Source organism: Sciurus carolinensis, chromosome 7 (assembly GCF_902686445.1).
Source record: "Sciurus carolinensis chromosome 7, mSciCar1.2, whole genome shotgun sequence".
NCBI lineage: Eukaryota > Metazoa > Chordata > Mammalia > Rodentia > Sciuridae > Sciurus > Sciurus carolinensis.
The window spans coordinates 122,349,211-122,371,681 of NC_062219.1; the positions used below are offsets into that span (position 1 = coordinate 122,349,211).

General features: G+C 44.2%; 1 pseudogene; it reads right to left on the reverse strand.

Annotated features, from left to right (window-relative positions):
* LOC124988288 (SUN domain-containing protein 1-like) overlaps window positions 1–22,471 on the reverse strand; it is a 92,736-nt pseudogene that overhangs the window by 36,837 nt on the left and 33,428 nt on the right.

The window sequence follows — 22,471 nt, forward strand, 5'->3', positions numbered from 1 at the left end:
GGTTTCTCCTTTTATGATCTTCACACATTTAAAAGAAAAAAAATCAAAGACCAAGCCCAACAGGCAAAGCAAAATTCTCCTAAAAGCAGAGAAAATTGTTGTGAACATTATAATTTGCATTTTGTTCCTGTAACACAAATACAAACACAGAACGCTGCATATAATTTCAAGTGATTCACAGACCCCCTAAGCATCATGCCCCAAATTCAGAACACCAGAAACTCATTTCTCAGCAATAAAGGTGTTTGGAAGAAACTCAGCTAGGACAGCAAGTCAGAGCATGAGGTGGCTGAGAGAAGACCAATATCCAGAGGACCAGGAAGAAACAAGGAAACCAAAAGTGAACCCAAAGGGTAGGAATTTGGGGTAAAGGGAATACAAAACCAAGACCCCCCATTAGGAAGATGTAAATCCTAAGCTGTCAAATATGATTTCTGAAATCTTCTGGAAACCAGCAATTCCTAATCTACACAGCTTCAACCCTGCTCCATCCAGTCTTTCCTCACAACTGAACTCGCCAATGTCACTGCACCAACAAGAAATAGCAGTTGAACACGATGTTTTCTGGAGGTATAACTAACCCTAAACTGCAGTAGAGGGAGGGCCTAGAACATTTAGGAGAATTTTGCTTTACCTGTTGGGCTTGGCCTTTGGTTGGTTTGGACTGGGGGCAGATTAATGTGTAAGGATTATAAAAGAAAAAAAACCAAGAGAAATTAAAAGTGTTTACTGGGAAGGTTGGTAAACAAATTAGAGAAGAGAGCAGGAACACCCATCTCATCCTGGGGTGGAGGTCACTGATAAAGAAGGGCAGAGTTGGAGTCTAGCGGAGGAAGGCCAGAGGAAATATCAGTGTCACTCACCTTCATACAGGTGGGCCTTCTTCCAGGCTGAAAGGGAACACACTCTGGTGAGACCTCAGCTAGAACAAGCTTGCTCAGTGTGAACGTACCTGCCCTTGCCTGCCCTTCATTCTGAAGATGAGACTACCCACAGGAGGAGAGAGGCCAGAAAGGAGGTGGCCTCTTGCAGTATGCAGGGACTGCAGAGTGTTGTGGAAATTCCCTGGACCACAGATCAGGATGGCAGCATTACAGGCCAGTTTCACCACTTTCCCATTGCTTTCTCTCTGTCAGAAAACTGTCTGCCTCAAAACTCATAAAAATCTATATTCTATCTTTATTCAGTTTTTATTTATAAGAATAAAAAATATACTATGTGTTTAAATATTTTAGGGAATAAAATACAAGTTATTCTACAATTGTCAGAAGGCATTATTATATCCAGGCTTTTTCTGGCAAAGATATATTTGGGAAAGGGTTAGAGATGTAGCCCAGTGGTAGAGTGCTTGCCTAGCATGCAAGAGGCCCCGGGTTCATTCCTCAGAACCACGAAATGGAAAAATAAAATAAAAATTTAAAAAGACATTCAGGAAATTACCAAAAATGAAGAATGATTTAAAGACAGGAATGTGAGGTGAGTTCTGGGGTAAAATGCCCAACTTTTCACAAGTGAAATATTTCTAAGGAATAAGAACCACTCTTTCAAGGAGTACTTCACCTCATCACATTCCCACCTATGGTGAGCAGCCCAGCCTTCTCCATATCACTTTGATAAGCACCTTCAGGAGCTGGAGAAACTATAATCCCTGGATGGTGATTTGTTGAGAGATGAAAAGAAGTCCACACTCCTAAACTTAATGACTCCATTTACTTATATAGATCATTTAAGGTAGTATCTGCCTTAAGCTTCTTGGGTGCAGACCAACAGCTATATCCATTGAAAGCAAAAAAAAATATATATATATATATATACATATATATACATATATATACATATATATATATATATGTATACATATATATACATATATATATATATTGGGCAGGACAGGGTTGAAATAAGATGCAGAATACATGACAGACCAGGTGTCACCATTAGACCCAGATTTCCAAGTTCTAGGTGGGAAACAGCAGCCCAGATCTAGGAAAGCCCATGGAGCAGGCTTCTGGCTTCCACTAGCTTCCCCTTAGCTTCCCATTGATGGAGACCCACACATCTGTGTCAAGAGAGAAACAAGGAGAGGGAACACCAGGTCACAGGTAGGATAAGGAAACAAGGACTATCTGGAGAATCACTTACCAGTGAAGTAAGCAGCTTTCCTCTGATCTGAAAAACAATAAGAAATTGGGGAGTCAGGAACTAGAACATCTGCTACCAAGGAAACATAGAAAATTCAGGGGGGGAAGCAGAACTTACTGAGATCTGCTTGGAGTTCATCTGAAAGAAAATGAAAAACAGCATGAACCCCCATTCCCAAGAAAAGTAAAGACTGTGTGCCTGGAAAAGTCACAGAAAAACTTCTCTGTTTACTACAATTTCAGACCAACCCAACTCCCGCCCCCTGACTCTAGCTGTTCTCTCTGATCTCCTCAGTCACCTGCTGTAGGCCCAGGACCCTGGATCTCCCTAGAAAGCTGGACCCACAGACTCGCCCTATCAGCTAGTCCCCCTCAGCACCATGTCTGCATTTGCCCTGTCCTGTCTTACCAATGGCCTTCAGCGTCTCCTCCTTTGTCTGCCATTCCTCTTCCTTAACCTGCCGCAGATTCTCCTTTTCCTACCTCACCTGCATCCTTGTGGAATGTTCTTTTTTGATAAAGTAGCTAGCCCCAAAGAGTAGGAGCCCCAGCATGGTCAGGATCACAGCAAATGCTGGCTTCCAGGGAGAGTCCTGAGGGAAGAAGGGGTCTGTGTCCCAGGCAGAGAGCAGGTCAGGGGCACCTCAGGAGAGTTAGCTCACTTGGAGATGTCAGCTTCCTCCTGACAGCTCTGCTGGGAGTGAGAAGCAGCACTGACCTGGGATGAAAATAGCCATAGCCTTCTCCTGGCCCAGGATAGGGTTAAGGACAGAGCAGGTCACATTTCCCACAGAACTATCTGTCACCACCAGAGTGGCCTCCACACTAAATAGCTCTTCAGTGTCTTAGGTGTGGCCCTCAGAAGCACTGGGAACTTCTTTCCACTCAGGTCTGTCCACTGCACCTGGGGCTCTGGAAACCATCCTGAGGCTGTGCACACCACGTGGACTCCATCCTTTTCTGGTCCTTCCGTGTGCACTTGTGGGTCAGAGTCCATCCCTGTGGGAAGGAAGTCATGGAGCTCCAGGAGGCCACCTTGGGTCCTAAGACCCCAGAGTGGCCTACATGTTACACAACTCCAGGGGAAAAGGCTTTCATGTTGAATTCTAGGGATTCTATGGGAAGGGTCTCCTACCAGAGGGAATAAAAGGAAGAAGCACAAGGACCCACACAGGGCAATGGGCTCTTCTCCCCAACTGTGAGACCCAGAGGCAACAGGAAGAATTTGGTTCCAGGGCTCCCTCCTTGAATCTCCAGTCTTCTTACCTCGCATCTTCTGTCCTGGGAGATCTGCCTCTCTGTGTATATCACTTCCAAAATGGTATTGAGTGACTGCCTTGTCTCCTGAATTCTCTTCCCCTAAACCCATGTCCCTTTTAGTTATCTTTACCAGGTTTCTTCACATACACTTCAAACCCAAAATTCCAGAACTGAATTCATAAATTTGTACCACCTGTGATAAAATGATTATAAAAATATCCCCAATTCTTCACCCTTCTCTATAGCCAGTTCTCCCACTTCTACATATTGTTTACTGCCTTTACCTTTAGCCTCTGGGCCTAGTCATGGGACTTGATTTGGTCAAGGAGAAATAAGCTAATGTGACTCGTGCAGAAGTTTGAAAAGCACTTGCACCTTGATTTTACCCTCTGCCATTTCCACAGGAGGACAATCTTGGGCTACCCAGTGGAGGATGGACTCATGTAACATTGCCTGGTCAACCAGCTACAGCTGTCCTGGGTCAGCCAATAACCAACTGATCACCTGACGACCCTTTGAGTTGACTGTAAGAATAAAAATTAAAAGTAAAAAGTTTAATTCTCCCTGTTGAATAAAAGAAGATTCTCTTCCTTTTTCTTACAGCATTTGCTTTAGAAAACTTGCAATTACAAATAAATACTTTCTTCTCTTTTGAAATGTTTGTACATGATTTTGAAAAAGGATTAGGTTTTTTGCCAGCTTTGTGACCCAGGATTGTCTTTCTTAAGGACTTGGAAGCCATTGCTTTGAAATGTAAGCATCAAGGATGTTAGCAACCCTTTGCCCCACTTTCTGTGGAAAGGTAGGAACCTAACTTATGTGGGCATATTGCTCCAAGTTGTAAAACTACCTCCTGTCATAAAGCTGGAGAAGTTTTTCTTCCAGATAAAGCCAATTAGATAACACAGATGGCCACCCAACTACCAGGTAAATTTAGGATGAGTTAAGTATAACAAATTGTGCTTTGAGCCCTCTTAGTTGAGGATTAGTTACTGTTTATCTTGAAAACAAGTATACAAGAGATTATATATGCTTGGTTATAAAAAGAAAGATGAGATTCCTTTCTGGTTGTGATCCCTTACCAGATCACCCATGATATGTATCACACTCTGGTTTAATGTTTATTCAGTAATAAAAGTGTTTTCTCCTAGGATGAGAGATTTTATTTTTAATTACATTTCTGCAACATGACCAAAGATGTATGAGTAAACCCAGGTGAGATTAGCCAAGTGCATCCCCAAATAGTTGAACTCCCTTAGTGCCTAAATTAAATACATTTTCATTGCCATATTCACCCGAGATTGTGGCTGTTTATTACACAGCATTATTACAGCAGTAGAACTGACCCATAATTATCAATATTCCTACCACTAAACAACAAATAGTTCAAACAAAACCCTGGAAGTCTCTGAAGTCTTCTTTCCCTCCAAAATCCATGCCCCCAAAACTATTCACTTGAGTCTAGTTTCTAAACCTCTCTGTCCAACCCCTCCTCTCCCACCCCACGATCATGCCTAAGGTCAGGCAGTCACTCTCTCCACCTGGTAACTGCATTCCATGCCTCCCCCTTGCTCGTCTCCCATCCATCCTCTTCACAACTGCCAATATGAGTATTACCAGCATTGTTCTGTTTAGGATTCACCCTACTCTGCATCCAAACTCCATAACACAGCACACAAAACCTTTACTAATCTGGTATCTGCCTTCCTCTCCAACATTTCTCCCCAAATTCCACCATCCGAGCCCCTCAGGGCCCATACACTCAACCCCAAGAACTATCTGGTAAACTGCAAGTAGCCACAATCACCATGTTGTAAGCCCTCTGCCTTTTCACCTTCCAGTCCATCAACCCATCTTGTGCCAACCCAAGTAACCACTCCCAATGACCTCACCTGACACCTATGAGTGGTGTTAATACAGGACCATCTCTTTATTCCAGTATTGCCACTTCTTATCATCCTCCCCCTCACTCCTCCTACCAACAATGATGGCCTCATTTTACTCAGAATAATCAACCACACTCCTACCCCAAAGGTCTCATACCAGGTGCTCCCTCTGCATGAAACTCTGGCCCCTCAAGTATCTACCTGCCTACTTCCTTTGACCCTTGCTGAGACTGTCAATAAGGCCTTGCCCAAACCCCTTTGTAACACTGCAGCCTGTCCTAACTTCCCAGTCCACATCCTGAGCCCCTTTCCTTGTTCTACTTGATCTTTTGTCTTAAGTACTTATCACTTTATAACATCTTGTACTGAATTATTTATTATGATTTTTCTTCCTTTGCCTCTAGAATGTAAATTCCTCAGGGCTAGGATCTTTGTTTCACTGACATATTTCTGGTCACAGAACAAGTCCCCACATATTTTAGATGTCCCATATACAGTGTTTGTATTGAATCAATAAATAAATGAATGAGTCACTTTTTCCTCAATTTCTCCTATGAAATGTGAGGCTAAATTAGATGATCCCTGATATTCCCACCAAACCCAGTACTCCCAAGGTGTGTAGAATAGAGATCAAGTAACCAACCTGCCACCTTCAGTTCCAAATCAGCCTCTTCGTAGAAGCCTCCCTTTATGAAAAAGCAGGTGTACGTTCCATTGTCAGAAACCCGGACCTTGCGGATGTACATAGCATCTTGCCCCTGGGTGAGGAAGTCCCTCACTATTGAGGTCCGCCCTGTGTACTCAGCCATCCGCTTGTTACTCTGTTCATGTTGGTTCCAATAGATGAATGCTGCTTGTGAGAATGTGGTGCGGAACCATCTCAGTTCCACATTCTCTGCATTCATGGCTGGGACTAGGGATGGCAGTATGGCATCCTCCCCAGCACTGCCACAATGGGACATTGAGGGCCAACAACCTGGAACTGCTCTGTGGACACAGACATAGGGGGAAGAAGGCTAGAGAGACACAGATCAAAAAACAGAGAACACATACCATCAGGCGGGAAGGTCAGGCAAACTGGGGCAGGGGACAGATGAGATGACCCCTGAGGTCTGATGGATTTGGAAGAGATCTTCTGACCATAATGATGTGGTCCAGAAATGATGTCAAAGACACTCACTCATTGATTGACCTCTGCTCCTAGTCCCAGGTCCTTCCATGAAGAAGTCTCTAATTCAGTGGTTCTCAAGCTTTCATGCACCTGAACCACTAGGATGCTTTGCAAAGCACATATTACTGGACCCCACTCCCAAAGTGTCTGATTCGGTAGATCTGGAGTGAACCAAAGAATGTGCACTTGAAAGGAGTCCTCAGGGTGGTCTAGGGAGCACTCTTTGAGAACTACAGCTCTAACCTGGCCTGTTTCAGGACAAACCTGAAAACTGACCAAGAACACACCTGCGGCCTACATCAGCACTCTTCGGTCATTCAGTCACACCCAGGAAATTCCCCTCTTCCAATTCTAAATTTACTTCAGACCCTATTTTTCTCCTCCACTGAAGGAGAAGAGAAGTATAGATGCACCTTAAAACAGAGTCAAATGCTACTTAGTGCTATGAAAATCCTGCTCTTGTCATTCATGGAAACCCCAATCACTGCATGTTCAGGAAGCGAGTTCACCTCACTCTCCAGCCGCTTGGTGCTCTTGTCTTCTTAGGCTACCACCTGAGGTTCTGCAGGACAAGTTGCAATGGGCCTCTAAAGAGTCACTCTCAAACCCTGCGCCACTCCACTCTGGTTTCAGCCACCATTAAATCTCAACTGGAGGATGACTAGGATTTCTGACACCAGTGATCCTTTTAACATGGGGGCTAATCCATGTAGCTGCTCTGCTCAAAGCCTTGACATGGCTCCCCACTTGTCCCCAGGCCTCACAATGTTGACCCTCCTTCCCAAGATCCCTCTGAACTCAACGCTGCTTCTCTCCCTGTCCACTCTAGCCCAGCCAACACCTGCCTCTGTGCTTCCTCACAACTCAGCACACTGACAGCTCTGCACAGGCTGCTCCCCCCGCAGGAACCCTCCTTCCAAGTGGTCCTCACAGCTCACCTCCCCTCCTCCAGGGTTATGTTCCTATCTAACAGACCAGCTCACTGAACACGGCCTCCCATGCCCCTGACTGCCCACGCCCTGCCCTGCTGCATTTCCCATCATGGTCATCTCCTCCAACACACATAGGCCTCATTGGCTAGTTGCAATTTTTACTCACTGTTCCTGCTAGGAGGTAAACTTTATAATGACAGAATTTCTGTCTGATTCATTCATACAATAGCACATAACACAACATTTCATTAATATTTGAGGAACAAAATGAATGAATACTTGCAGAACCAAAAAAAAAGACAAAAAAAAATGAGGGAAAATGTATTTTCAAATTTTTTATATCTTGCTTTTTAAAACAACACAAGAAGAGAGATGGGGACACACTTACCTGTGGACAGCTGGACAAGAAGAATCAGGGAGGTGAGACAGCAGAGCAAGGAGCGACTGCAGCAACCTTCCATATCTTAAGAGCTGGAGAAAGAAATGGGGGAGGCGGGCCAAGACCAGCAGACAGAAGGCAGGTCCAGCCCAGAGCTCTGGCACCTCAGCAAAGAGAGCAGGGCTCAGGACTAGATGGCAGTCCCCTGCTGGAGCAAAGCATTTCCTATCGGTTCATATACTAACAGGATGGTGGGCCCCCACAATCCTGACACTGACAAAGAGCTGAACCTGGGTTCCTTCCAGCTTTTCTGGGAAGACTGTGGTACTAGGAAACCACTAGAGTTGCCTGGGAAGAAACTGTTCCTTCCTTTCCCACACCAACCACAGTGCAGTCCCACTTGGTCCAGAATACCAGGCCCTTCCATTCCCCATCCTGCACCTCTGTGGTGGAAGCCATCCCTCTATCTCTCTGTTATTCTCACACCACTTATGACCCCCACCCCAGGACAGGGGGCCCAGACTTAGGGCTCCCATCATGGAGGACATGACAACTCCTACTTGCCTCTTGTTCTGCCCCCTAATTGTGCCCAAGTTTGGCCTGGACAGTGTCAGAGACAGACACATCCTCAAGGAGGCTGTGGTGCCCATCATAGGAGCCCAGAACCCTGTCCTGCTTTTTTGGATCTATAGTTCGCCTAAACTTGAAACTTAGCCCAGTCCCCTCCGCTATGGGCTCAGGACATGGCGCTGCATTTGGCAGGTGCCAGGCACTTCCCCACCAATAGGTTCATCTTTGCCCACTTTTTCTTTGAGAAAGATTTCTCCTGAGAGGTAAGGGACCCTTCCTGGAGACAGAGCATAGAGATAAATGAGCCCTAGTCAGAGAAAAGACCCCCAACCACCTACTGTTTGGAAGGAGCAGGGGGAAGGCAGCATGTGGTATTGGAAAGGACAAATTCTGGGAGCCAACTTCTAGGCTGCCCTCCAGGCTCAGTCACTCTCCATGTGACCCTCTTGGCCTCAGTTTTCTTATCTGTAAAATAGGCATAGTAGATAACATCTCCCTCTCAAGGTTACAATGAAAATGACATGAATTTATACTTATTTCTAGAAAATTGAGCAAATTTTATTAGATTAATAAAAAGCAAAAAATAAAATAAAATTTGAAAAGGAAAGACAGTAAACTGAGAAAAAGCTGGCATAATAAAGGAAAGAGCAAGAAGGGAGGCCAGGAAGGAGGGATAAGGCCTTCCTGACATTCAGTCCTGACCTATCAGGAGATGGGACACCAGAATGAATATATCTGCCCAGAATATCTGAAACATGTTCCCCAGTTACTACAATATCAAATCAGTTGCAGAAAGTCAGCAGAGGTACTGACCATATGTGTGACCCTGTCAGTGACCTGGAAAGAATTCACTGACTGTCCCAATCCAGGCAGGTCAGGTCCATGTATGGTCAAGGGTAAAACAGATGAGCCCCAGTAGAAGAGATTTCAGAACCAGGTTATGGAAAAAGGTCTAGAGGTCTCAAAAGTTGACCTCTTCCCTTGAGAAAATTAGAGAAGGGCCTTAGGCAAGAGAGGCCCTATCCAGCCTCTAAAAGCAAATTCTAACAGTCCCTAGGATGCTGCACACCCTGTTTCTCTCCTATCACAGAGACTCCTCCCCCAAGGCAGAGCCAGGGCCTCTGCTGTCTAGTAACCACCAAGAAATACATTTTATACTTCATTCCCATGATAATTTAGTACAACACCTCGAGGTGGTTCTCACTGTCCTCATTCCAGAGCTGAGAGATATAAGCTTTACTCTTACATCTTCGGAGAGATGGAGCCTCTACAATATGTGGAACCTATCCAAGGTTATATGGTCCTGTGGACCAACTCTGACAGGAGCAGGTCTGCCCCAAGGCACAGCCGATATCTAAAGGAATTTGGGGCACCAGCGCTAGGAATGCTCCGGGGATCTGGTGGGGAGGGAGGCAAAAGGGGAGGCAGAGAATACATCAAACTTCTATTATAAAAGCTTTACTCTTACATCTTCTGACGAGTTGTTTTGTAAGACAAATAACTCTTGTACATATTTGTTAATTGCATTTTCAAAATACATAACTTTAAAAGGAGGGCTTGTCCAGATCCGTTTGGAAACCCCCTGTCAAAGAGGAAAGAACAGCATGCACCCAACAAGAGGGTGCTCCATGAATGGCAGATAACTCTTGGGCCAATGGAAAGGCCACCCCGGCAGTCCCACCCGATTTCCTCGGGCTTTGCTGCCCCCTTGTGGCAAAAATGTGGCAGACAGAAAGGGCAGTTCTCAGAAGGAAGACAGTGGGTATGAAGGTGCAAACAAGAAATGTTAAAAATGCGGGAGGCTGGGGTTGTGGTTCAGTGGCAGAGCGTTTACCTAGCATATGTGAGGCACTGAATTCAATCCTCAGCACCACGTAAAAATATATAAATAAAAAATAAAGTTTAAAAAAATAAATCTTAAAAATGTGGAAAGGAGCCAAGGAAACCAGAAATAAAATACCACATGCTGTAGGATTCCAAATATATGAAGTTAAAGAATAGGCAGACAGAAGCTGGGGTGACAGAAGTCAAATAAGGAGCTCCCTGTCAGACTGAGAAGGTAGTTAAGACAGAAAGAAATGGCAGGGAACCTCCAGGGGTGAGGGAAGGCTTCATATCTTAATCGGGGGTGATTAGTCAGGTATACACACATGTAAACTGTGTAACTGGAAACTGGAGATCAGTGCATTCATTATACTTCAACATTTAAAAAAAAAAATAGCCAGCACAGTGGTGCATACCTGTAATCCCAGCAGCTCAGGAGGCTGAGGCAGGAGGACCACAAGTTGGAGGGCAGACTCAGCAAGTTAGTGAGGCCCTGAGAAACTTAGTGAGACTCTGTCTCAAAATAAAAATAAAAAGAGCTCAGTGACTAAATGCCTCTGGTTCAATCCCCAGTAACAAAAAAAAAAAAAAGTTTTCAAAGTCATCAGGTTGGAGGTGAAAAGACCTGTCCAGAATCCTGTTTCTCACTCAATAGACTAGGACATTTCCTGCTCTGGGCCTCTGTCCCACCTGTGAAATACAAGTAATCTGAGTGCCAACCTCTTATGGCTATTATACAGATTACGTGACTTAATGCATGAAATTATTCACTTTTCTGAAGTACTAGCTCAGATTCAGATTCATTTCACAAGAGAACTGACTCACCACAGAGGAGAGTGCAGAGAACAAGGTCAGCATCTCTGCCCAAACCGAGTCTCCCTTCAAATCAGTCTACCCACATTGTTCCCCATTCCACTGCTCCCCTGAGAACAAGAAGAGGATGAGGTCCTATCCTCTTCTTGGACAGCCCCCAACACACAACTGCAAAAGGCCCAAGCCAGACCTGGCTCTGCCCTTTCCCCAAACCAAAAACTTTTCCTCCCCTTTGATCCTCACTTTCCCCTGATGGTAGGCTGTAGGACACAATCTCTACACACACTTGCTCAGTGAGCATTTATTAACAGCTAGTTGCATGTATCTGGAACAACAACCAAAAAAAAAAAGCCCTTTGCCCTGAGCAAACTAGCTAACAGGACCCACCGTAAAGTGGAGAAAATCACACAGCAACACTGATAAGAAACACTGGGAGCCTGATATACCTAAGATAAGATACACCTAAGGGAGGCCCAGGTCAGAAGAGCTGGAGAAGCACCCTCAGTTTTCTGAGGGGCTCTTCCCCTCTGACCCTGGGGAAACTGAATTCCCTGGGAAGTTGAAAATGTCACCAGGAAAACACACTTTTGAACCTTGAGGAAAAAATCCCTTTTGATAACTGGTGCTCTGTTCCAGACCAAATATCCACCTAGCCAACCATGCAAACATCTGGGACCTCCTTGACTGCTACTGTGAAACCAGATGCAGACTGGTTTTAGGCATACAGGATGCCAGACTCATTACCACCTCATTGTAACACAGCTCCCTAATAAAATTCCCACCAGCACTATCTCGGTCTGGTCCCCTTCTGACTTAAATTGAAACCAGCTCAAGAAGAAAGGATCAAAAGAAAGCAGTCCAGGTGGGACATGGTGGCTTGAGCCTGTAATCCCAGCTACTCTGGAGGTCGAGACAGGAGGATGGCTAGTTCAAGCCAGTTCAGCAACTTAATGAAAATAAAATTAAAAAGGCTGGGGATGTAGCTCAGTGTTAGAGCACTTGCCTAGCATGCTGAAAATTCTAGGTGTGATCCCCAGTACAGAAGAAAGAAGAAAGGAAGGAAGAAATCCCTGTCTCCAGAATGAACCTGATCACCTCCTCCAGAAGAAGTCGAGAATAATCCTCCTTCTCCTTAAATCCCCACTTTCTCCCCTTATTCTTAAAAGGAATCTCTCATCTTTTGTTTGGGTAGGAAGTTGATCTAAGAGTTATCTCCAGGCTTCTCTTTATTCTCTGGCCAAAGAGTAAACTATCCTTTGCTGTGTAATCAGCTCTCGGTTTTGTTATTGGTTCCATAATTCAGAGAGAAAGAAAGAACCCATTCCGGGTCAAAAATTGGAAAAAACGACTGCTCAGCTCCTGCCCTCTCTGAGACCAACTTCTGCTCTACAGAGGTTCAAAGGTTGAGTGTGAGGAGGGTGGAGAGGAAATCCATGCTGAGGACTCTGCCCTGCAGTTTCTGCTGAGAAACAGCACATTCCTCAGTGAGGCGAGAGCATTCCCCAGCTCACGGGATATTCAACCCTCACCCCTGTGAGTACCAAAGTGAGAAGAGAAGGAAAAATGGAGGGGCCCGGTGGGAAGCTGAGTTCCACTGAGAAGGTTCAGTTACACAATTGTAATAAAGGGACTGTGAAGGGGACAGCAAGGAGCCATTATCCCCATACACCCACACACCCTGGCAAGAAGGCATGAGGAACCGAGAAGCCCCAGACAAAAAGGAAGTCTGACACTGACATAAGTGTGGGTGAAACACCACAGTCCCCTCTCCTTTCACACAGAGCTTCCCCTAGAGCCTCCTACTGGACAAACGCAATAAGAAACTGCCCACAAGGGGGCCCCAGAGTGATGTGTCCATCGCATAGACTGTGGAGTCCAGGGTCACAAAGCAGAGAAGGGAAGGATGGAGGATGGATGGGGAGAGGGAACTGACAGAGATTAACAAAAATGTAAAGGACAAAGTCCAGGCCATGAGGCAGGAGGTAGGGCGGTGAATATGAGAATCCTCATCCTGAACCCCCTTTACCTCAGACACCTTCCCAGGTTACTCACTATCACTTCTGCCAGATAATGACCCTCCCCCCATAAGGAAGAAAACACCAATAACCAACCCAAGGACAAGGGGAATCCAGGTGCACATAGAGGTGGAAGAAGTAGAACATCAGTCCAGGTGGCTCAGGAGTAGGCTGAAGGGAAGGCACTGGGCTCTGTCCACAGAGCAGAGCCCTTGATGTTTGCAGACTCAAAGTCACAACCCAGCCCCTTCTGACACTTCTATTCCACCCCTTTTCCTCCTACCCCTGCTACTGGCTGAACCTCCAAGGAACAGGGGCAGTTCCTTGGCTGAGAAGGTAGTGGCCTCCCAGCAGGTGTTAAATTAGCTCTGAGGTGTGGGTTCTTAGACATGCTCACCCCTGGGAGCCTCCCCCAAGGACAGTCCCCTTCCTCCCCTGCCACCCCCAGGACTGCAGGGGGAATGGTTTCCTGTGTCCACTCAGTTTATCCAGGAAGTAGAGAGCTTTTGGTGCTTGTTTTAAACCACTTTGTTAAAGCATGATTGACCAGCAAAAAGTTGCACATACTTCATGTATACAACTGGATGAGTTTGGAGATGAGTATATATCCAGGGAACCATCGCCACAATCTATGTCTTAGGGTATCATCTTCAAAACTTCCCCATGACAAAAGAAAAATTCTGAGGTGTTCTAAACTTAATTTAAAAGGTCAGAGGGTGTTGGACTGTTCTGGATTGAATGTGACGTGTCCATCAACGGCTCATGTGTTGAAGACTTGATCCCCAATGCCGCAATGTTCAGAGGTAGGGCTTTTGGGGGAATGGATTAATGGATTAATCCATTGATAGCTGAATGGACTACTGAGAAGTGGTGGACGCTGTAGGAGGTAGGACCTAGTTGAGGGACTGGGTACTGGGGGGCATGCCCTTGAGTACTACATCTTGCCCCCCCCTTTCTTCCCCTCTCTCCTTCCTAGCTACCATGAGCTGACAGCTTTCCTCTGCCATGTCCTTCCACCATGACATTCTGCCTCATTCCAGTCCCAGGACAATGGAGCCAACCAACCATGGACTGAAATCTTTGAAACCTTGAGCCCAAAATAAATCTTTCCTCCTCTAAGTTGTTTTTCTCAGATATTTGTCACAGCAATAAAAAGTTAATACAAGGAAGGAAAGGGGGAGTTAATCAGTTAAAAGCTAAGACTGAAACCAACAAAAGACTGTTCCACATTCCTAAATGTATGTTGGAACTCACTTAAAACCTCTGGAGACTGACCATTAGGTGCCACCACCTCCTGCTTAAGTATAAGCCTCCCTTGGGGAATGAAACTGACTGAATCATATTGTTCTATTGTGTGTATGTACAAATATGTAACAATGACTCCCACTATTATGTCTAATTATAATGCACCAATTTAAAAAGAAGTTTAACCCTTCCTAAAAGGTATTAACCCCAACCAATTCAGAAGTAACAAATACTTCTGCATTTCCCTCCTATCCTAAACTTCACATTTTCCTCCTCTCTTATCTATATGCAGTGTAGGTTTAATGTGAATAATTTATGCTTTCCTTCCCCAAATTTTCATTATAAAAATGTTCTTCACTCTTAGGTCCAGAGGACATTTTCCAAGTGCTTTCTAGTCTTGCTGCTGGGAATTGCAGAACTTGTCCCAAGACCTGTTCCTTTTCTTGCTAGGAACTGTTGGGTTTTTTGTTGTTGTTTTGTTGCTGTTGTTCATTTGTATGTTTTATTTTATTTTGTTTTGCTGTACTGGGAATTGAACCCAGGGGTGCTCTACCACTGAGCCACATTCCTATCCCTTTTTATTTTATTTTATTTTTTATTTTGAAACAGAGTCTTACTACATTGCCCAGGCTGGCCTCAAACTTGTGACCCTCCTGCCTCAACCTCCAAGTCGCTGGAATTACAGTTGTGTGCCACCACACCTGGCTCTTGCTAGCAACTTAACAGCTCAATAAACCTTTTTATTTCAAAGAACTCTCAGTCTCAGAGTTTTAGTTTAATACCTCTCACCCCTTTATTAAGTATGTGTGTGTGTGTGTGTGTGTGTGTGTTTGTGCGCGCTCGCATGCAGCACAAGAACTCTTGCCATAATGTGCCTCTTGGCACATTTTTAAGAATACAATGCAGTATTATTAACTATAGGCATTCTGTGAACAATAGAGGTAGATTTTCTTTTTAAAGAAATTCCATACAAAACATAAAAGGGAAAAAATGCAACAAGGACACATGAAGCGTTTTGAATGCACAGAGCTCTCTGACCTGCATCATTCTGAAAGCCAGTGGCTTGGCTATCCAGCACTATGGCTGTATGAGATTGGCCTCAAGCCACTGGACACAATCCTTCTTTTCCAAAACTTTCACTGCAGTGAATTTAGGGCCCTTCCCATGGCCCTTCCTCCCAGATCATGCAGCCCTTCATTCTGCAGTTGCCCCTTGTGCCCCTCTGAACTTCCCGTCCCACCTGCCTGCTTAGGGAAGATCAGGGCCTCACCCCTGCTTCCAGCTCTTCCCTTACCTGACTGCCCTGACCTGCCCCCACCTGCCCATTCCCATGCATTGCTCCTGCTACCATTACTGGTTAGGTGGGTTCTATTCTCTGTCAGAAGAATCAGATAAAGGCACATGCAACAAGAGCAAGACCCTTTCTTGGGACTGGAGCACACAGGAGACACATCACTGATCAAGAGAGTGTCAAGCTGGCTCCCAGGACAAAAAGAGAAAGCTAGTTTTAGTCATGTGAAAAGGTGATGGAGTGGCCTAGAAATTAGAAATAATTGGCTTTAAGTACATTTTGAAAGACGTTTTTCTTTTCCTGGGCCAGTGTTTCGACCTCGAGGAAGAGGTAGTCAGCCGATAATCCTGGCACCAAAGATTCCATCTCTCATATTGACGCCTCGTCCTGCATGAACATCTTTGCCGGGGATGAGGATGAGTTGCTGCAGCTATTAAGAGAACGCATAGATGGGGAGCAGAAGGAAACACCATCCATGAGAGTAACAAGCCAAGGTCCTGGGAATATGCCATTTCAGTGACTCCTCAGCAGTTTTATCCTACACGTTGTTTGTCCTTACAGAGCCATGGCCTGGGCATCCTGGCTTTTAATGGCACCTGGTTTCTGAGGCAGATGAGACTGAGAGGGAGCTAGTGAGGGGCCAGGGGAAGACCCACATCATGCTCTTAATAGCTAACAAGCCATGAGTTCAGGTTCCTCAAGTGCATTTATCCTTTTCAGGGGGCAGGGGCTAACTGTCTCATTTTCCCTAAAGCCTTTAGTCTCTTAATCTTAAGTGGTGCTGCTTTTCGTGGCGGTCCTGTCTAACTCACTCCCACCCACAGAAGCTAGCCTCTGTGGGCAAGAAGCATCTTGTTTCCCTTTGACCAGTACTATCTTCTTGGCTGTCAGTTCTGCTCAGTCCTTCCTGCACTGCTCACTGCCACTGGGTGATAAATAGGGAACCCAAAGAGATCCCAGAAACTTCTAGTTCATACCTAGTTCACAGAACGAAAGAATGGGGGGTGGCAGGAGGAGAACAGAGGAGAGGGGATGGTATGGAAGGTAACCCTCAAATGACCCAGGAGATCCTGTGCTAAAAGTGACATCATCTTGACAACCCCTGCCCATATCCATTCCAGAGTAGCCTCTGGGAAAAAGGGGGTGGGGTCTCTTTGACACCCCACTTCCTCTAAGGAAGGGTCAGTACCCTAGAGAGAAGTGGTTTTCGTGGCAAAGACTTACTCATCTAAAACAAAGAGCATAGTGCTGCACACCTGAAATCCCAGTGACTAGGGAGGCTGCTCAGTGGTAGACTGCCCCTGGGTTCAATCCTTATGGAGGAGGGAAGGAAGAAAGGAAGGAAGGAAGGAAGGAAGGAAGGAAGGAAGGAAGGGAGGGAGGGAGGGAGGGAGAGAGGGAGGGGAGAGGAGATGAGATGGTAGCTGTAGCTCAAGTGGTAGAGCACTTTACTAGCATGTATCAGGTTCTGGGTTCAATATCCAATACTAGGGAGGAAATTTTTTTTAAAAAATTAAACAAAGGAAAAGAAAAAAAAGACAAGATGGCATAAGCTTGAGGACACCATCAAGTAAACATTTAGGAGAGGGAGAGCTGTGGAAGGGCCAAGATAAGAAGGAAGAATCTCAGGCTCTGTCATGATCTGAGTAAGTGTCCCCCAAGAGGTCCATGTGTTAAAGGGTTTGTCCCCAGCATGACACTATTAGGAGGAGGTAGAGCCTAGTGGGAGGTTCTCAGGTCACTGGAGGCATACCTTGGGAAGAGGATTGTAAGACCTCAGTCTCTTCCTATTTCTTTTTGCTTCCTGGCTGAGGAAGTGAGTGATTTTCTTCCTCCTAACACTCCTGCCATAACCAAACCAATGGAGTCAATCAATCATGATCTGAAACCTTCAAGTCCATGAAGCAAAATAAGCCTTCTCTCTATGTAAGCTTATTATCTCAGTTAGTTTAACATAGTAAAGGGAAGCTGAATAATAAAGGCCATGACAGGTGGACTAGAGAGAACAGAGGACATAGAGAGTAGGGAGGCGGCAGGAGAGACCCAGGCAAGACCTAGGAGGGATGCATTCCCAACTTGTTAACTTCTCGTGCTCTACATCAGAAGAATCAGATAAAGACACAACTGCAAGGAGAATGAGACTCTATTGGAACTTCTGCTTGAGCCAGAAGGGAGGCAAAGCACTGTCCAAGAGAGTGTCAAGCTGGCTCCTTGAACAAAGAAGAGAGCTACTTTTTATTTCCATGTAAGGATCATAAGGGAGGGCTAGAGTCTAGAAATTTTAATTGGCTTTGGGTACATTTTCTAAGGTATTTTCTTCGTGAGTCCTGTGTGTGTGAGCACTTCAGCCTTGAAGGGAGGGGTCAGTCCATTGCACAGCCCAGCACCAAATGTTCTGTCTCCCATATTGGTATTGCATCCTGCATAAATACCTGTGCCCTGTGATAAGGATGAGGTGCTGAAGCTGTTAGGAGAACACATACTTGTGAGTTGGAAGAGAACACAAATTATGTAACAAGTTAAAGGTCCTGGGAGTTTGCAGTTTCCTTGGCACCTCAACAGCTTTATCCAGAACTGTTTTTCCTTGGAGAGGCACAGTGAGGGTATCCTGACTTTAATGATTCACCTGGTTTCTGAGGTCAATAAGTCTGTTTGAGAGTGAGTGAGAAGAGAGGGAAAGGCTCTTTATTAAGAGCCATGAGTTAAGGTGGGAAGACAAGGCAAATCACATTCCATGATTTTAACAGCTAACAAGCTGTGGATTAAGGTCCCTGGAGTGTATTTCCCCTTTTCCGGTAGAGGTGGAGAGATGAGCTAACTGTCCCATTCTCCACTCAAAGTTTTTATTCCCTTAATCTTAAAAGGGCACTGCTTTTCACGGGAGTCCCTGACTGTCCCAGATGGAGCCCATCTCAGTCATGTCTGGGTCCCACTGCTTAGACCTAGAAGTTCATGACGGGATGAGGACTCAGCTTGGGGATTATGCTGAAGGCAGAGGTGGCCATATTGGCTGGCAAATTGAGTGTGACCTAGGTTTCCAGCCTACATAATGGGATAATGACTTTTCCAGGGTTAAAAGTGAGACAAGGGAGGAGACACTGGAGCAGGAAATCAAGAATTTAAATTTGGATGCATTTCTGGGAGCATCCTACTGGGGAGTGGAGGAAGCAGTGAACATATTGGTCTGAGGTCTGAGGAGAGGTGTGGGCTGGAGACCTACATTGTATAGCTATAACTTCTTCACAAAACTTCCAAGGGATATTCACACCACTTCCTTTCACACCCTATTTGTATCTATCTGTCTCTCCCAACTCAATTAGGAACCTGGGAGGGAAGGGACTTGGGGGCAAAATATTCTTCCCGGAAGACAGATTTTCCTAATACTTAAAGCTGGGCCAGGCTGAGACCCCATGAGGAAGGCAGGCCAGGGGAGGGAAGCTCTGGGTCCATATCTGTGCCCGGCTGGAGACCTGGGGCCACGGAGAAGTGCTCCCAGCCTCATCACTAGTACGGGCCAGGGATTGGAGATTTGACCTCCTCTGGTGTTTACCAAACACTGGAGGAGAACCGGCTACGAGTAGACCAGGGAAGCCCAGTCAGGTGATCACCACACGGTGCACCATCTCAGACTGCCATCATGGCACACCATAGCCTGATCCCACACCCACACCGCTCCTCTCAGGACCCTCTGACCCTTCGGAGTCTGCACCATCAGCTACCCATGCACATCATCTCCTGGGCAGGTTCTGAAGCACCTGCTGTTCCACCACAGTGTCACACCTTGTCCCTATTACCTCTCCACCTTCACCCTCCCATCTCAGTCCTCCCAATTCCCATGCCCACCAGGCTCTTCAGTCCCAGCTGCTCCTGCCTAAGGGCTTCTTCCTAATAAGGAGAAAACAGTATGATTTCACTGAACACACATCCAACAGGCCTCTATCTTCAGTAAGTGTTTGGTAAAGTTTGGCAAGAGAGGCAGAAAAACAGAGAAACTAAGCAGATTCACATGCCCTTTAGATCCCCGGGGCTTGGAGCTTGGGGACATTTATTAAAGGCCAAGTAGTTGTTTTACTAACTTTATTTTTCTGTCAATCATTATGAGTTTCTTATGCTTATAAAATTTTTATACATTTTTATTGACTCCTTAATACAAGACCCCAGACCATGATTGTTCTTCTCTTCAAAAAAAAAAAGGAGATAATTCATTTGTGATGTCAACTTTTGCCTATTGATGTGATTGTTTCTAAATTCAAAATGGAGGATTGTCAAAATCTATGATCCTCTGTATCCAGTAAAAAAATTAAAGTCTATTTTCAGGATTAATTGCCAGTCTTCCTGGGAAAGGGGTGACCCAGAAAGCTCCCCAGCCCATGGTCTCCTAGGACAGTAGCTAACACCATTTTTACAACCCCTAATAGAAAAATAGAGCTAGGCAATGCTGATCAACAACTGTCAACTAGAATTATATGCTTCTTGATGAAAAAACACAACTACCTATGACATATTCTTGTCATAAAATAGATCCTGAGTCATATAAAGTCTTTAAACAGTCTTTAACAGAAAAAAACAGGGGAGGCAGAGGAATATGATAAATGATACATGGATGCAATTAACAAAATTTAGAATGTGGAAAATTCTATAAGAAACAAAACATTTCTTTAACAAATATATGTCAGGGGAGGGATTAAAAGAGACTTAAGCTCCAAGTCTAATCACTAGGAAAACACCAAATAAATTCCAAAAGAGGGACATCCTACAAAGTATTTGACCAATACTCCTTTAAATTATCAAAGTCATAAAAAACAAGGAAAGTTTGTAAAACTGTCACAAATAAGAAGAGTCCAAAGACACTGGAAAAATACACATAATGTGGTATCTTGGATGGATCCTGGAACAGAAAAAGGACATTAGGTAAAGACTAAGACAATCCAAATAAAACACTGACTTTAATGATTATTATCAACATTGATTCATTAACCATAGCAAATAATACCAAATTCATGTGAGATGTTAGTAACAGGGGACAGTGGGTGCAGGATACATAGAAACATTGTATTATCTTCTCCTTTCTCCTACAAATCTAAAAATGTTCTAAAAGAAGAGAGAGTTCAGTGACTCAGAAGGCTGAGGCAGGAGGATCACAAGTTTGAAACCAGCCTCAGCAACTTATGAGACCCTGTTTCAAAATTTAAAATAAATAAATAAAAAGGACTGGGGATGTAGCACAGTGGTAAAGCACTTCTGGATTCAATCCCCAGTACCAAAAGAGAAAAAGAACAGAGACTTAAGAGATATATCAACTTAATACAATGTGATCTGTGCTTTGATCCTGATTCAAACAAACTGTGTGTGTGTGTGGGGGTGTGTGTGTGTGTGTGTGTGTGTGTGTGTTAGACAATTTGGGAAATTTGAACTTCACATATTTTGAGATAAGAAGGAATTACTGCCAATTTTAGAGGCAATAATAATATTGTGATTGTATTTATAAAAAGAATCCTTACTTTTTAGAGATACTGAAATATTTACATTAGAAATTATATGTCTAGAACTTGTTCTAATAATCTAGGATGGAGAGTGAGAGTAGAGATGGAACCAGAGTGTTCCTGAATTAATGATTATTACATCTGGAGGATGTATGTGGGAGTTCTTTGTTTCATCGTCTCCGTTTATGTGTATTTTTGAGTTTTCTGTGATAATTTTTTAAACATTTCCCTTGGCCTCATATGCTCTCTTACTGTATATCTTTCTTCAACTCTCAAAAACAACTTTCTTTAAGATATTTCAAAACACAAAATGTCTGCACCACCTCTTCTCTTACAGATTTATTGAGGCACAATTTATATCTCACAAAATTTACCCATTTTAAGTACACAAATCAATGAATTTAGTATGTTCATAGTGTTGTGAAACTATCACCATAATCTAATTTTAGATTACATTACCCCAAAAAGAAACCTTATGTTGGATATAGTTCAGTAATAGAGCACCTGTCTAGTATGCATGAGGCCCTGAATTCCATGTTCTGCCCCCGGTACTGAAGAAGAAGGAGAAACCTTATGCTCATTTGTACTCAGGCCCCATTCCAACCCCCATGCCTAGGCAACCACTAATCTTTCTGTCTCTGCAGTGTTGTCTATTATGGTCTTTTGTGTAAATGACATCATACAATATGTGACCTTTTGAGTCAGACCTCTTTCACTTAGCATGTTTTTGAGGCACATTTACATATCAGTACTTCATTCCTCTTTATTGTTAGTGTTCCATTGTATGGATGTACCATATACTACTCACTGATGGATATTTGGGCTGTTTCCATTTAACGGATGTTGTAAATAATACTGTGATGAACATTATTATACATGTGTTTGTGTGGACATATTCTTTCATTTTTCTTGGATAACATGGAATTTGTGGGTCATGCAGTAAATCTACCACAAACATTTTAAGAATTTGCGAAGCTGGCTTTCAGTTCTAAGACAAGATGGAATAGATGCACTTCTGATTCTTCCTGATAAATGCAACTACAATCCTGGATTTTATATATAAAACAAATATAAGAAGACTGAGATGAAAAAGCAGACTGGCTAAGAATCTCAAGACCCAAAGAATATGATGGTGAGTTTTCTGAGTTTTGTTTTTGCCTCATATATATGGAACTGGGTGCTGGAAAAGCCAGCTACCAGGAAACTTCAACAATCACAGAAAAAAAATTTTTTTTAACCAAAGGATCAAGAATGGGACTGTAATGAGACAAGGAAATAATAGGAATTGCTATAGTTGTATGTTATGTAGTAATAATAAGCTGTATTTGGTATTTGCCTGGACTTGTAAAACTAAAATAAAGGCGCCTGGTGACAAACTTGCTGTTTGGCAAGTGAACAATGCCGATATGAACCTTCATCTATGATTTGAGTGGTGGCTCCTAGTGTAGTCATGTTCTGGTC